The sequence below is a fragment of the Canis lupus genome, chromosome 23, assembly GCF_011100685.1.
Source record: "Canis lupus familiaris isolate Mischka breed German Shepherd chromosome 23, alternate assembly UU_Cfam_GSD_1.0, whole genome shotgun sequence".
Lineage (NCBI taxonomy): Eukaryota > Metazoa > Chordata > Mammalia > Carnivora > Canidae > Canis > Canis lupus.
This window is the reverse complement of record NC_049244.1, coordinates 11,295,180-11,311,845: the sequence shown is the minus strand read 5'-3', so window position 1 is coordinate 11,311,845 and position 16,666 is coordinate 11,295,180. Positions and strand designations below refer to the sequence as shown.

General features: G+C 39.9%; 1 protein-coding gene across 4 annotated transcripts in view; it reads left to right on the top strand.

Moving 5' to 3' along the window:
• Positions 1-16,666, top strand: part of ULK4 (unc-51 like kinase 4) — a 603,320-nt gene that overhangs the window by 100,509 nt on the left and 486,145 nt on the right. The window lies entirely within an intron of this gene.

The following is a 16,666-nucleotide window of genomic DNA, read 5'->3' as shown; positions in this document are numbered from 1 at the left end:
ATGGATTTAGTAAGACCCTATGTGGCACCAGGCCTCGATGAGCTCTTTCTTGATCTGACTACTGGAGTATATTGGCTTCTTACATCTCCAGAGATCAGCCCAAGTTCAGAGCCAGTATCTAAGAAGTTCAAAGGGTCTGGGAATTTTCCCAGTGCTAAGTCCCATGGTAAAAGTCTGAGGACTTTCTGGGGGAAGGAAAGTGGTGGGGAAGATCCACAGCATTCACTGTGGCCATTTTTTAGAGGTCCTTGTGGAAGGGACCTTTGGCTTAGTGAATGAGCTCTGGATCTTGAACTGTCTTGGGCATTGGATCTGGATGAGAAGCTGTGAATCCTTGGTATGGTTGTGTTTTTTTTTTTTTTTTTTTAGGGTTCTGCCCAATAGACCTAGAAATTTTATTATATGTCAAACATCAAATTAGTAGGCTGATTTGATGGCAGTTTACCATTGTCTTGGATTCTAGTGGGTCAGAGTACTTTGATCACCAGATTGCCATGTGACTCACTGTGGCACTTGTGCCTATGGTTAAGTGCTCATCGGCCTCTATCATTGCTAGATTCCATTATTCCCATTGTGACCAGAGAACCCAGTTCTGTTGTATTTTCCACTCTCCCCTCTGGCCTGTCAAGGATAGCCAAGGGCTTCTCAAAGGTGCTGGTGCCCTACTTGCTAACTCATGTTTTTCAGGCCCACCTGGGATTGGTAGTTTAGGGTGGGTGGGCAGGTTGCATTGTAGAACCATTCCAACATTTTCAGTTCTGAGTTTTCAGACTCTGTTCTCTGTAATTCTGATGTTCAGGCTATGCCCCAGACCAATTAAATTAGACTTTTCTGGGGCTGGATTCAGGTATCTATAGTTTTTAAAGCTCTGCAAATGATTCCAATATGGGGGCAATGTTGAGTCCCACAGTACTGATTTCAGTGTTGTTCTAGACCTTAAGCATCACTGGGCAACTTGTCGGATATACAAATTCTCAGGCCCCCACCCCAGACATACTGAATGAGAAACTCTGGGGGTGGAGTCTAGCACTGTGTTTTTACAAATTCTTTAGTAAAATTGAGAATCACTGTTCTACAGTCTGCTGGGGGAAATCCTAGCATTTTGACCTCATTAACTATAGACTATCATTAAGGTCATGTTATCACTAGTCAGCCTCAAAAACTCCCAGGTATTTGAGTCTTTGGCCTCCCAGGTGAGAGGCAATGTGAATGTGACCTGTAGACATGCTTTTCAGACTTGGTTCAGCTCTCAGGAAGATTTCCCACTGCTTCATTTAGTACCAAGATCTCAGGATTCCTTTCTGTCCTCTCTTGTAGGCTGGTTCATTTTTTATTCCTACATCCTTGGGATTACAACTGAATGTAAATGATCTCCTATATTTGATGCCACACTATGGATAGGGCCTAAGGTTTGTCTTTTGTTCCATTTCAAAAGGTTATTTCAAGGTCACCAAGATTTAGCACATGCCACTGAGGTTAAAGTATCCTTTTTTAAAAAAAGGTTTATTTATTTTGAGAGAGAGAGCGAGAGAGAAAGGGAGAAAGATCACGTGTGCGCAGGGGGAAAGGGAGAGACTCTCAAGCAGACTCCCTGTTGAGCATGAAGTCCAATATGGGGTTCAATCCCATGACCCTGAAATCAGGATCTGAGGCAAAATCAAGAGTCAGTTGCTTAACTGACAGAGCCACCCAGGTGTCCAGGGTTAAAGTATCTTGAGTGCTTGCTTATTTTTCTGTTTTCTTCTTTTCTATTTTTTGGTCTTTCAGGTTTCCTTAATTTCTTTCCAATTTAGCTGTACATTTTTATTAAGATACTTAAAAATATTTTGCCTGACGTTTCTTTTTATTTTCAATGTAAGGAATGTTCAGGATATGTTGTATGCCATCCATCTGAAAGGACAAAAAGTTTTAATGGTTACTCAGATTTCAAACTACAGATTCATTACAGATTTTATTGCATTGTGACATCTAATTTCTTAACTTAATCTGCATAGCAAGATTTATTCATATACTTGTAATACACTGCTTTTTCTGGTGGTTGGTGCTTCGCAGCTGGGGTGCAGATTCATGATATAAATGTTGATGGCAGATCTTAGCTGCCACACAAATGATCTTTCACCCTTAGATATATGTGTGATAGTTTACTGAGTGTTTTATTAATGATTATTTTAAAGTATGAAAACTCCTTTATTTCTGTGTATAACTCGAGTGGTCTCCTTACATTGAACAAGGGTTCAGTCTCATGATAGACTAGTTTATGTTGTGGTAATGGAGACTATCAACATCTCGGGCTCACCTTTGTTCTTACAGGGCCTACGTGGCTCTGAGGGCAGCTGACCTCTGCCTTCCAAGCTGCTTCTGTCCTATATGGCATCTCCATGCAGTGTAATGCTTTAAAGTTTCCTGGGGCAAGGAAGAGAGACTGGAAAATTGCACATGGGCATATGCACATCATTTCCACTTTTAGCCAGTCACCAGAACTAGTCATATTGCCTCATCCAACTCCAAAGGGGGCTGAGAAATCTTTTTATGTGTCCAGGAAAGAAGAGGTACTGGTCAGCTTGGTACTATCTACTGCTTTTCCAGATTGAGTCTGCCTCATGTAAGCATATGCGTTATTTATTAAGAGGGAATGAGCAAGGTCAGAGGCTCCAAGAAAAAGTTTCAAGCATGGGATCCCTGGGTGGCGCAGCGGTTTGGCGCCTGCCTTTGGCCCGGGGCGCGATCCTGGAGACCTGAGATCTAATCCCATGTCGGGCTCCCTGCATGGAGCCTGCTTCTCCCTCTGCCTGTGTCTCTGCCTCTCTGTCTCTCTCTGTGTGACTATCATGAATAAATAAATAAAATCTTTAAAAAAAAAAAAAAGTTTCAAGCAGTCGGGATCTGGCAGCTCTAGAAGGCCTTTGGAGCAGGACCCTCTTGGGGTCTTGCTTGTGGCCCCCGCCAGAATGGTGAATGAAGTTCAGTTTCTTTACTCTGTGTCACGCCGCTCAAGATTCAGATTTCTGAGCAAGAACCCTGCTGGTTGAGTTTGAATTGTGGCCTTCCCTTGACAGTACCAGTCCATGGGAGGAAAGATGTTTCTGAAGGGAGTCAGGGACCCTTTCAGGTTCCATATTTGGAGTGCAGAACGTCTGTTTTGTTATCCCACAGACTAAGCGCAGTATAGGAGAGGTACTTCCCCAGAAGGAAGCTGAGGGATGTTAGGAAGAGGGACTGGTGACCAAAAAATGACAAATTTCTTTTGCAGTCTAGAGTTGTTGACACCTAATTTAAAAACAAAACCCCGAAACAACCCTGGGAAGTTGATAAATCTTGTGTGCCTAGTGCTTCTGAACTTACTATAGGACTGTAAAAGACTGTAAGAAATCTACTTATATGTTGTATTTGTTTTTCCTGATAGTTTATTATCTTTAAGAGAAGGAATCCAGTTATAGATTGTTTATTTATATTTAGGCCTCAACAGGGAAGTGACGTGTTAGCAGTCCTTGCCGCATCTTCCCATTATCTGATTTTAGAAGTTAGGTGCCAATTTAAATGCAGTTGCCCAACCAATATACTGAGATTTAGAGATTAAGGGTTACATCCACAGAAGATAATGTGAAAACTTTAATGTCAAGGTGTTGCCAGGAGAGCATCGTGCAGACAATGCTGCTTCATTACAATAACATTTTCAGTTATTAAATACAGAACAGAATCTTATTTTATTCAAACAGGTTTTCTATCTTTCTCTTGCATCATTGGCCTGTCTTTGTGTCAAGACTTCATTCTCTCTCTCACTTTTTTAAACCAGTACTTGTTTTTTTTTTTTTTTTTTTCTTTTTTTTTTTCTTTTTTTTTATTGGTGTTCAATTTACTAACATACAGAATAACACCCAGTGCCCGTCACCCATTCACTCCCACCCCCCTCCCTCCTCCCCTTCTACCACCCCTAGTTCGTTTCCCAGAGTTAGCAGTCTTTACGTTCTGTCTCCCTTTCTGATATTTCCCACACATTTCTTCTCCCTTCCCTTATATTCCCTTTCACTATTATTTATATTCCCCAAATGAATGAGAACATATAATGTTTGTCCTTCTCCGACTGACTTACTTCACTCAGCATAATACCCTCCAGTTCCATCCACGTTGAAGCAAATGGTGGGTATTTGTCATTTCTAATAGCTGAGTAATATTCCATTGTATACATAAACCACATCTTCTTTATCCATTCATCTTTCGTTGGACACCGAGGCTCCTTCCACAGTTTGGCTATCGTGGCCATTGCTGCTAGAAACATCGGGGTGCAGGTGTCCCGGCGTTTCATTGCATCTGTATCTTTGGGGTAAATCCCCAACAGTGCAATTGCTGGGTCGTAGGGCAGGTATATTTTTAACTGTTTGAGGAACCTCCACACAGTTTTCCAGAGTGGCTGCACCAGTTCACATTCCCACCAACAGTGTATGAGGGTTCCCTTTTCTCCGCATCCTCTCCAACATTTGTTGTTTCCTGCCTTGTTAATTTTCCCCATTCTCACTGGTGTGAGGTGGTATCTCATTGTAGTTTTGATTTGTATTTCCCTGATGGCAAGTGATGCAGAGCATTTTCTCATATGCATGTTGGCCATGTCTATGTCTTCCTCTGTGAGATTTCTGTTCATGTCTTTTGCCCATTTCATGATTGGATTGTTTGTTTCTTTGGTGTTGAGTTTAATAAGTTCTTTATAGATCTTGGAAACGAGCCCTTTATCTGATATGTCATTTGCAAATATCTTCTCCCATTCTGTAGGTTGTCTTTGAGTTTTGTTGACTGTATCCTTTGCTGTGCAAAAGCTTCTTATCTTGATGAAGTCCCAATAGTTCATTTTTGCTTTTGTTTCTTTTGCCTTCGTGGATGTATCTTGCAAGAAGTTACTATGGCCGAGTTCAAAAAGGGTGTTGCCTGTGTTCTTCTCTAGGATTTTGATGGAATCTTGTCTCACATTTAGATCTTTCATCCATTTTGAGTTTATCTTTGTGTATGGTGAAAGAGAGTGGTCTAGTTTCATTCTTCTGCATGTGGATGTCCAATGTTCCCAGCACCATTTATTGAAGAGACTGTCTTTCTTCCAATGGATAGTCTTTCCTCCTTTATCGAATATTAGTTGCCCATAAAGTTCAGGGTCCACTTCTGGATTCTCTATTCTGTTCCACTGATCTATGTGTCTGTTTTTGTGCCAGTACCACACTGTCTTGATGACCACAGCTTTGTAGTACAACCTGAAATCTGGCATTGTGATGCCCCCAGATATGGTTTTCTTTTTTAAAATTCCCCTGGCTATTCGGGGTCTTTTCTGATTCCACACAAATCTTAAAATAATTTGTTCTAACTCTCTGAAGAAAGTCCATGGTATTTTGATAGGGATTGCATTAAACGTGTATATTGCCCTGGGTAACATTGACATTTTCACAATATTAATTCTGCCAATCCATGAGCATGGAATATTTTTCCATCTCTTTGTGTCTTCCTCAATTTCTTTCAGAAGTGTTCTATAGTTTTGAGGGTATAGATCCTTTACATCTTTGGTTAGGTTTATTCCTAGGTATCTTATGCTTTTGGGTGCAATTGTAAATGGGATTGACTCCTTAATTTCTCTTTCTTCAGTCTCATTGTTAGTGTATAGAAATGCCACTGACTTCTGGGCATTGATTTTGTATCCTGCCACGCTACCGAATTGCTGTATGAGTTCTAGCAATCTTGGGGTGGAGACTTTTGGGTTTTCTATGTAGAGTATCATGTCATCGGCGAAGAGGGAGAGTTTGACTTCTTCTTTGCCAATTTGAATGCCTTTAATGTCTTTTTGTTGTCTGATTGCTGAGGCTAGGACTTCCAGTACTATGTTGAATAGCAGTGGTGAGAGTGGACATCCCTGTCTTGTTCCTGATCTTAGGGGAAAGGCTCCCAGTGCTTCCCCATTGAGAATGATATTTGCTGTGGGCTTTTCATAGATGGCTTTTAAGATGTCGAGGAATGTTCCCTCTATCCCTACACTCTGAAGAGTTTTAATCAGGAATGGATGCTGTATTTTGTCAAATGCTTTCTCTGCATCCAATGAGAGGATCATATGGTTCTTGGTTTTTCTCTTGCTGATATGATGAATCACATTGATTGTTTTACGGGTGTTGAACCAGCCTTGTGTCCCAGGGATAAATCCTACTTGGTCATGGTGAATAATTTTCTTAATGTACTGTTGGATCCTATTGGCCAGTATCTTGTTGAGAATTTTTGCATCCATGTTCATCAGGGATATTGGTCTGTAATTCTCCTTTTTGGCGGGGTCTTTGTCTGGTTTTGGAATTAAGGTGATGCTGGCTTCATAGAACGAATTTGGAAGTACTCCATCTCTTTCTATCTTTCCAAACAGCTTTAGGAGAATAGGTATGATTTCTTCTTTAAACGTTTGATAAAATTCTCCTGGGAAGCCATCTGGCCCTGGACTCTTGTGTCTTGGGAGGTTTTTGATGACTGCTTCAATTTCCTCCCTGGTTATTGGCCTGTTCAGGTTTTCTATTTCTTCCTGTTCCAGTTTTGGTAGTTTGTGGCTTTCCAGGAATGCGTCCATTTCTTCTAGATTGCCTAATTTATTGGCGTATAGCTGTTCATAATATGTTTTTAAAATCGTTTGTATTTCCTTGGTGTTGGTAGTGATCTCTCCTTTCCCATTCATGATTTTATTAATTTGAGTCTTCTCTCTCTTCTTTTTAATAAGGCTGGCTAATGGTTTATCTATCTTATTAATTCTTTCAAAGAACCAACTCCTGGTTCTGTTGATCTGTTCCACAGTTCTTCTGGTCTCGATTTCATTGAGTTCTGCTCGAATCTTTATTAGCTCCCTTCTTCTCTTGGGTGTAGGATCTATTTGCTGTTTTTTCTCTAGCTCCTTTATGTGTAAGGTTAGCTTTTGTATTTGAGTTCTTTCCAGTTTTTGAATGGATGCTTGTATTGCGATGTATTTCCCCCTTAGGACTGCTTTTGCTGCATCCCAAAGATTTTGAACGGTTGTATCTTCATTCTCATTAGTTTCCATGAATCTTTTTAATTCTTCCTTAATTTCCTGGTTGACCCTTTTATCTTTTAGGAGGATGGTCCTTAACCTCCATGTGTTTGAGGTCCTTCCAAACTTCTTGTTGTGATTTAGTTCTAATTTCAAGGCATTATGGTCTGAGAATATGCAGGGGACAATCCCAATCTTTTGGTATCGGTTCAGACCCGATTTGTGACCCAATATGTGGTCTATTCTGGAGAAAGTTCCATGTGCGCTTGAGAAGAATGTGTATTCAGTTGAGTTTGGATGTAAAGTTCTGTAGATATCTGTGAAATCCATCTGGTCCAGTGTATCATTTAAAGCTCTCGTTTCTTTGGAGATGTTTTGCTTAGAAGACCTATCGAGTATAGAAAGAGCTAGATTGAAGTCACCAAGTATAAGTGTATTATTATCTAAGTATTTCTTCACTTTGGTTAATAATTGATTTATATATTTGGCAGCTCCCACATTCGGAGCATATATATTGAGGATTGTTAAGTCCTCTTGTTGAATAGATCCTTTAAGTATGATATAGTGTCCCTCTTCATCTCTCACTACAGTCTTTGGGGTAAATTTTAGTTTATCTGATATAAGGATGGCTACCCCTGCTTTCTTTTGAGGACCATTCGAATGGTAAATGGTTCTCCAACCTTTTATTTTCAGGCTGTAGTTGTCCTTCTGTCTAAAATGAGTCTCTTGTAGACAGCAAATAGATGGGTCCTGCTTTTTTATCCAGTCTGAAACCCTGCGCCTTTTGATGGGGTCATTAAGCCCGTTCACATTCAGAGTTACTATTGAGAGATATGAGTTTAGTGTCATCATGATATCTATTCAGTCTTTGTTTTTGTGGACTGTTCCTCTGAACTTCTTCTTAAAGGGGAATTTTAAGAGGCCCCCTTAAAATTTCTTGCAGAGCTGGTTTGGAGGTCACATATTCTTTTAGTTGCTGCCTGTCTTGGAAGCTCTTTATCTCTCCTTCCATTTTGAATGAGAGCCTTGCTGGATAAAGTATTCTTGGTTGCATGTTCTTCTCATTTAGGACCCTGAATATATCCTGCCAGCCCTTTCTGGCCTGCCAGGTCTCTGTGGAGAGGTCTGCTGTTACCCTAATACTCCTCCCCATAAAAGTCAGGGATTTCTTGTCTCTTGCTGCTTTAAGGATCTTCTCTTTATCTTTGGAATTTGCAAGCTTCACAATTAAATGTCGAGGTGTTGAACGGTTTTTATTGATTTTAGGGGGGGATCTGTCTATTTCCTGGATCTGAATGCCTGTTTCCCTTCCCAGATTAGGAAAGTTTTCAGCTAGAATTTGTTCAAATACATATTCTGGCCCTCTGTCCCTTTCGGCGCCCTCGGGAACCCCAATTAAACGTAGGTTTTTCTTCCTCAGGCTGTCGTTTATTTCCCTTAATCTATCTTCATGGTCTTTTATTTGTTTGTCTCTTTTTTCCTCAGTTTCCCTCTTTGCTATCAACTTGTCTTCTAGGTCACTCACTCGTTCTTCCACCTCGTTCACCCTCGTCGTTAGGACTTCTAGTTTGGATTGCATCTCATTCAATTGATTTTTAATTTCTGCCTGATTAGCTCTAAATTCTGCAGTCATGAAGTCTCTTGAGTCCTTTATACTTTTTTCTAGAGCCACCAGTAGGTGTATAATAGTGCTTCTGAATTGGCTTTCTGACATTGAATTGTAATCCAGATTTTGTAACTCTGTGGGAGAGAGGACTGTTTCTGATTCTTTCTTTTGAGGTGAGGTTTTCCTTCTAGTCATTTTGCTCAGTGCAGAGTGGCCAAAAGCAAGTTGTATTGGGAAAAAGAGAAAAAGAGAGGAGAGAAAGAAGGAAAGAAAAGAGAAAGAGAAAAAAAAAGGGAAGAAAAAGAAAAAAAAAAAGAAAAAAAAAAGAAGAAAAAGAGAAAGAAAAAGAAAGGAGAAAAAAAGGGGGTGGGGGAAGGAAACAAATCAAAAAGCAAAACAAAACAAAAACAAAAACAAAAACAAACAAACAAAAAAAGAACCACCGGGGAGTATCTTCTGATTCTGTGTTCTTTAAGTCCCTTGGCTTCTCCTGGAAGTTGTCCGTCTAGCTGGTGTTCTGGGGGAGGGGCCTGTTGTGCTGATTTTTAGGTGTTAGCAGTTGGGGGAGCTGCTGTGCCCCTCCTGGTGCAGGGCTCAGTGGGGGTTGTTTACCCCGTGAGGCCGCAGGAGGAACAGCCCCAGTGGCGGGGCAGCTCTGGAAACCTGGATTCAGTCCCCGCAGTAACTCCAGAGCTCTCCGTCTGCAGGCCCTGGAGGCTCCGGGGCGGGGCCGCTGATCTGCTCAGCTGGGGCAGGAGCGTCCTTGCTGTCCTGGGCCCTCCCGGCCTCTGCCTGTCCCGGGGGAGGCGGGATCCTGGGCTGTGTCCCGGCGCCCTGTGCTCCGGAGCCTGCGCTGTTGGATTCGCGCTCCCGGGCCACGCAGCCCCCTCCGCGGAGCCGCCCCCGAGCCCCTCCGAGCTGCTCCTGGAACCGCGCAGTCCCCTCTGCAGGGAGCCTCTTCCTCTGCCCGAGCCCCTCCGAGCTGCTCCCGGGGCCGCGCAGCCCCCTCCGCGGAGCCGCCGCCCGAGCCCCTTCAGCTGCTCCGGGTCCCGCCGGGTCCCGCCGTGCGCGCTGCAGCCCTTAGGGAGCTCGGCGCACTCTCCTGGGCGCGCAGTTGCTGTTACTGTCCCCGGGAGCCCGAGGGCATCCCCGCCCTCCTGGGTCCTGCTCCAACCCCCTGCGAGCCCCTTTCCCCCGGGAAGGTCGGTGCAGCTCCTGCTCCTCCGGGACGGGGCTCTCCTGTCCTGGGGACACTCGCCCCGGCCTCAGCCCGGCTCCTCGCGGGGCCCCTCCCCCTTGGAGGCCTTTGTTTCTTTACTTCTTTTTCCCCGTCTTCCTACCTTGATAGAATGCGCGAACTCTTCTCACTGTAGCATTCCAGCTGGTCTCTCTTTAAATCTCAGGCCGAATTCATAGATTTTCAGGATAATTTGAAGGTTTTCTAGGTAGTTTGGTGGAGACAGGTGATTTGGAGACCCTACTCTTCCGCCATCTTGCTCCTGGACTTAAACCAGTACTTGTGAAAAAGAGGGTTTGGAGTTTCAAGTCTACAAGTGTGATTTTACTTGGCAAGACTTAATCAGAAATGCAAGATCCAAAGGAATCTAAGATTTAATATGAATAATATTTAAGAAAGGACTATGAGGCTTATCATGTTCTTACTTTATGCTACCCTAGCTATGTTCAGGACATTGAAAGCAGGGTTCTAAGGAAAAAAAAAAAAAACAGCCTGGGCAGATTGGTATCAATTAGAATTCTCTGTTCTCCTGAAATGTTGGGGATACCTCTTACTTCAAAGGTCAGGGGAGAATGCTAAACAATATCTAATTTAAAAGATTATGTTATAGTTGTTAGGATGACTGTTGCTGTATCTCCCACTAGGAGTAGTTACGTAGGACTTAAAAAAGAGGTCTCTTTGGCTTAAAAATGCTGACCAAATAGGAAATGCTAGATATTTTCTGGATCTGGAGTTTCAGTTTCTTTTTGTAGTTGTTAATTGTATACCCTTGAATAGAAACATTTACGAACTATTTTGAGAGTCAGGAGCAAGTAAATTTATTACTGTGCAAGTGTCAGAATATTTTATAACTGTAGAACTTCCATGCTTTGGTATTCTTAATTCATCTTCCTGTCTTTTTGCCTTTGACCTAAGAGACTCAGTCCAGGGTAGGTAAGAGTGACACACATTTGACCATTTAATTCAACCAGGTGACTTCAGAATAAAGCCAAAAGAGGCCTTATTCCACCTTGTCAAAGTAGGTATAAAATAGGTTTGGATTTCAAAGTAGTTTAGGAACTAGTATAATCTTAAGTTATTATTTGTAGTGGTCAACCAATCATGCCTGTGGTTGCAGAAAGATAGTTTCCATTAATGATGGTGTAGATATGCTAAAAGCATAATGATACTGGAAATAAGACTCCTTTCATCTCCTCATTTTTCTTAGGTTTTTTAAAAAATGAATGTAATAGTAGCATAATATTTGAATATCTTATTTTTCTTTTTCTTAAAAAAATTTTTTTTAAAAGAGAGATAGCATGTGTTTGTGGTGGGGGTGGGGGAAAGGGGCAGAGGGAGAGAGAGAGAGAATCTTAAGCATGGAGCCTGACCCAGGGCCCAATCTCATAAGGTAATGACCTGAACTGAAATCAGGAGTTGACCCTTAACCCCAGTGAGCCACTCTGATGCCCAGTATTTTTAGCTCTCTTAGTTTCAGTGTTTACAGAATACAGGAAAATATGCATAAGAACAGTATCTACACATTATTTGGATTTTTGAGTTCGATGAACTAAACAAATGTATTTTTAACTTTTTTGTTCTGTTTCATATCAGCATTTTCCAATGTCCTTGTACCTAGGTCAACAAAAACTTTTCTTCTTGGTGTTTGTCATTTATGTGGCATCTTTGTTTATTAATCTTATGCTTTTCCTTTTTAATATTAAAATTTCTTTCGAAATTTAAAAATAGCAAGTGGAAAAATCTCAAAAAACATTATCTGTTGTGTACTGTTTAGTGCTATCCAAAGTTAGCTTTTGCAAGAGACATGTCAGGTTGCTGTGGTATTACTAGGGTAGATTATATGATGTGTGCCTGTTTACAAGACACCAAGGGCTGAAGCAATTTCTGTTATGCTGCAGGCAGTTCAGACAGTTTTATCTCTTTTAAAGATTTGCAGTGTTGAAATGTTTTTAATTTCAAGTGATACTTACTGATAAAAAATGCCAGTGGATTATAAAATGGAGAAATATTATAAATCCCTGCCACTAACTTTGTGAAGTAGAGAGTGGGATCCAGGTTTCACATTTAGTATAAGGTTGACTTTTTAAAAGAATTAAACCATTTATTTTGAGATTATTTTAGATCGTATGCAGTTATAAAAAATAATACAGAATGCTATGGATGTATACTTCATCCAGTTTTTCACAATGGTAACATCTTGGAGAACAGTGTTACAATATTACAGTCAGGATATTGGCATTGAAACAGTTAAGAAACAAAACAGTTTCATCTCCAGGGATCCCTCATCTTGCTGTTTTATAACCACACATATTTGCTGTATCACATGTCTCATTCCCACCCCAACCACTGACAACCAGTAATTTACTCTATTTCTATACTCGTGTAATTTTGAGAATGCATAAATGCAATCATATGGTATGGAACCTTTTGGGACCGACTTCTAAAATTTAACATAATTCTTTGGAGATTTATCTAGGATGTTGCTTGTGTCAGTTCCTTTTTTTTTTTGCTTATTGGTATTCCATGTTATCAGTTGTATCACAGTTTATTTAACCCCATTTACCCATTGAAAGATACCTGGGTCATTCCAAGTGTTAACAATTATTTGTAAAGCTGCACATTGATGTGCAGGTTTTTGTGTGGATTAAAGTCTTCATTTCTGTGGGATAAGTTCCTAAGATCTGAAGTTAGGTAAAGAGTAAACTTATCACCAAGTCATAGTTTTTCTGGGATATATGGCCAGGGGTACAGTTTTCTGGGTAATCATATGTTTAGTTGAGTTTTTTTTTTTCCCCCCCCAGGAACTGCTACCCTATTTTCCAGAGTGGCTATACCATTTTGTAGCCTACCAGCACTGTATGAGTGCTCTAGTTACTTTCCATCCTCAGCAGCAATTGGTGTTGTCACTATTTTGTGCATTTGCCCTTCTGAAAAGTGTATAGTGATCTCCCATTATGGTTTTAATTTGCATTTCCCAAATTGCTTATCATATTGAACATATTTTCCTGTGCTTATTTGTCAACTGCACATCTTGTTTGATACAGCGTCTCTGTGCTTTTGGTGTCAAGTCTACTGTTTTACCTACATCCTATTCCCATTCTCCCTCCCACCCCCCAGTTTTATAGTTTCATGTTTTACATTTGAATTCATGGTCTATTTTAAGTTAATGTTTTGTATAAAGTGTTAGACTTAGGTCGAGGCTTACTTTTTCTTTGTCTTTTGTATAGCCAGTTGCTCCAGCATCATTTGTTGAAAAGGCTGACTTTCCTCCATTGGATTGCCTTTGTACCCTTGTTAAAAAATACTAGGCTCTACTTGTGTGGAGCTGTTTTTTGGATTCTCTGTTCCATTGATCAATATGTCTGTCTCTTTGACAGTGCCACACAGTTTTGATTACATATCTATATAATAAGTGTTGAAATCAGGTAGAATAATTTCAACCACTTTTCTTTTTCAAAATTGTTTTGGCTATTCTAATTCTTTTGCCTTTCCACATAAATTTTAGAATAATCTTGTTGATAGCTACAAAAAATTTTGCTGGGATTTTGATAGGAATTGCATTAAACTGGGCTATCAGATTGGGGAAAATTGACATCTTTACTATGTTGTCTTCCTCTCTCTGCACATGGTATATCTCTTGTTTTGTATTTGTTTAGAAGATGGTCAATCAGGACTGGCCACCAGAGGAGACAGAGGGGAGGCTCAGGAAAACAAAGTTTATTATACTCACAGGTCCTAGAGACAGGCAGGGTGTGCCATACAGGGCCACATGGAAGAATAACACAGTGATTAGGAGGCAGAAGATAGCAGCAAGGGGAATGCCTAAGCCGTTGCCTTTATTGGGGTTTCCACAGGAAAGGCAAAGGAAGACAAGGGAAGGGTAAATAGTTTAGTATTGGGTTGTTTGATTGACTTCAGCAGGCTTTGGGATATAGGGGTAGTCTCTAGTTGGATGGTAACTGGCTTTGAGATGATGAAGGCAGAAGAATATTACCTCTTGGAGTGTATGGGCCAGATAGGGGATTGGCTAGTTTGCATATCAAAGAGATAATTATTTGGGTCTTTGATGTCTCTAAGAATTGGCTACCCTTGGGAAGGCCAGTTTCTCCCCAGTCAGAAAGATTTTTTTAAGATGTCAGTACATCATAATTACAGAAAATACAACACACACATACACATGCACACAAATTCATTTTTCCATTTATTTAGATCTTCTTTGATTTCTTTTAAACAATATTGTGTGGTTTTAGCATATAGTTCCTATACATGTTTTATTAGACTTATACCATTTAACATTTGCAGTGATTGTAAATGGCATTTTTAATTTAAGTTTCCATGTGTTCATTACTTATATGAAAAAATGCAGTTAGTTTTTGAATGCTAATATTTTATCCTGTCACCTTGCTAGCCTCATAAGTTGTAAGGAGTTTGTTTCTGTAGATTTTTTGGTATTTTCTGTAAAGACAATCATGTCATTTGCAAATAGCTTTCTATTTCATATTGAGTGAATTGTGATAGTCTGTGTTTTCCAAGGGGTTGGCCCATTTTGTCTAAGTTGCCAAATTTGTATGTGTAATGTCCTTTTGATATGTCTTGTTTTTTGCCCACTTGTTTTATCAATTATTGAGAGGAAGATGTTGGAGTCTACAAGTATAATTCGAGGTTCATTTCTTTTTATAACTTTGTCAGTTTTTGGTTCACATATTTTACAACTGTTTGGTACATGCACATTTAGGATTGGTATATTTCATTGGTGGATTGTCTCTTTTATTTTATTTATTTTTTTTTTATATTTTTATTTTTTTTTTAATTTTTATTTATTTATGATAGTTACAGAGAGAGAGAGAGGCAGAGACACAGGCAGAGGGAGAAGCAGGCTCCATGCACCGGGAGCCTGACGTGGGATTCGATCCCGGGTCTCCAGGATCGCGCCCTGGGCCAAAGGCAGGCACCAAACCGCTGCGCCACCCAGGGATCCCTGTCTCTTTTATTATTATGTAATATTTCTCTTGGTCTCCGGTGATTTTCTTTGCTCTGAAATCTGTTGTGTGATATTAACATAGCCATTCCTCTTTTGCTTTGATTACTGCTGTATATATATGTGTATATATACACACACACAAACATATATATTTGCTTTCAATTTGTCTATATCACCATCTTTGATATTTCTTGTAGATAGCATAAAGTTGGGTGATATTTTAAATGAACTCTTTAAATTGTTGTATTTAGACCATTTACATTTAATATAATTATATATTTGATACTAAGTCTACCATTTTGCTCTTCTTCTTGCTATTTTTCATTTTTACTTTTATAGGAATTACTGAACATTTTTTATAATTTTGATTTTTTTATAGTATTTGAGTGTATCTGTATAGATTTTACTGGTTCTAGATATTAGATATACAACATACATATATATGTGTAGACTTTTGCGTATCTGTTGTTTTACCAGTTTAAGTGAAGTATAGAAAACTTACCTCCTTTTCAACCTTTTAATTTTCCTCATTTTAAAAAAATATTTATTTATTCATAAGAGAGACAGAGAGTGAGAGAGGCAGAGACACACAGGCAGAGGGAGAAGCAGGCTCCATGCGGGGAGCCCGGTGGGGACTTGATCCCGGGTCTCCAGGATCACGCTCTGGGCAGAAGGTGGTGCTAAACCACTGAGCCACCCAGGCTGCCCCAATTTCCCTCATTTTTAAATAATTGTAAATATGTCCTCTAAATATTTAGAGCCAAAGCAGACATTATTATAATATTTGCTTCAACCAACAAACATAGTTTAGGAAACCTAAAAAGAGAAGAAAAGCCTGTTATATTTACTTATATTTTTGCTTCTCATGTTCTTGTTTCCTTCTTGATAATTCCAAGGTTCTTTCCTCTATCATTTTTCTCTTTGGAATGCTTCCTCTAGCATTCCTTTGGGGTAGGTATGCTGGTAATGAATTGCTGTTTTTTGTAGGTTACAAAATAAAACCCCCCAAAGTCTGAATATTGTTAATATCAGATAATTTGATGTAATGCTAGTGTATGATTAGTTAAGGTCAAGGAAAAGGAAGACTGTAGAAGTGACCTGGTGCAAGCACTAATGTGATTTTACATGTTTCCCTTTCCTTCTCACTCACTTCACATAGGGGGTTCATTCTGTGTGAGGCAGTAAGTGGTGGGGGATACTCATTGCAATATATCTGTTCAGGGGACTACTGCTCAATAATAAAAAGAACTAACTATCGATATATGCTACAACATGGGTAACTCCCCAAAGCATTATGCTAAGTGAACAGAGCAAGAGCAAAAAGAATACATCGTATATGATCCCATTTACATGAACTCTAGAAAATGTGAATTAATAACAGAAAGTAAATCAATAGCTGTCCAGGGAAAGGAAGAAAGGGAGCAAAATGGAGGGATTACCAAGGGAACTTGAGGTAACATGTGGAGCTATTATCTTGTCTGCGGTGGTGATTTCATAGATGTATACATATGTTAGATGTACCTAATTGTACATTTTAAATATATGTGATTTATTCTGTGTCAGTTATAACTTAATAAAACTGTTTTAAAAATACCACATCAACAAGTGTTCCTCCAGTGCATGGCTATTGTGCAGTAATCCCACATGCAGGTCCAACTCATCCACAATCTTGTTTACAGAGTGAGGCCCATGATCACGTGCTTGGAAGTTGTGGCATTGTCAAATTCTTCTGGAAGTTTTTAAATGCTTACTTTCAGTTTCTGTACTTAAATCTTTGTTGACAGTGAGAAACAGTTTTATCTGTGCACTGTACTTTGAATCACACTGTTTAGG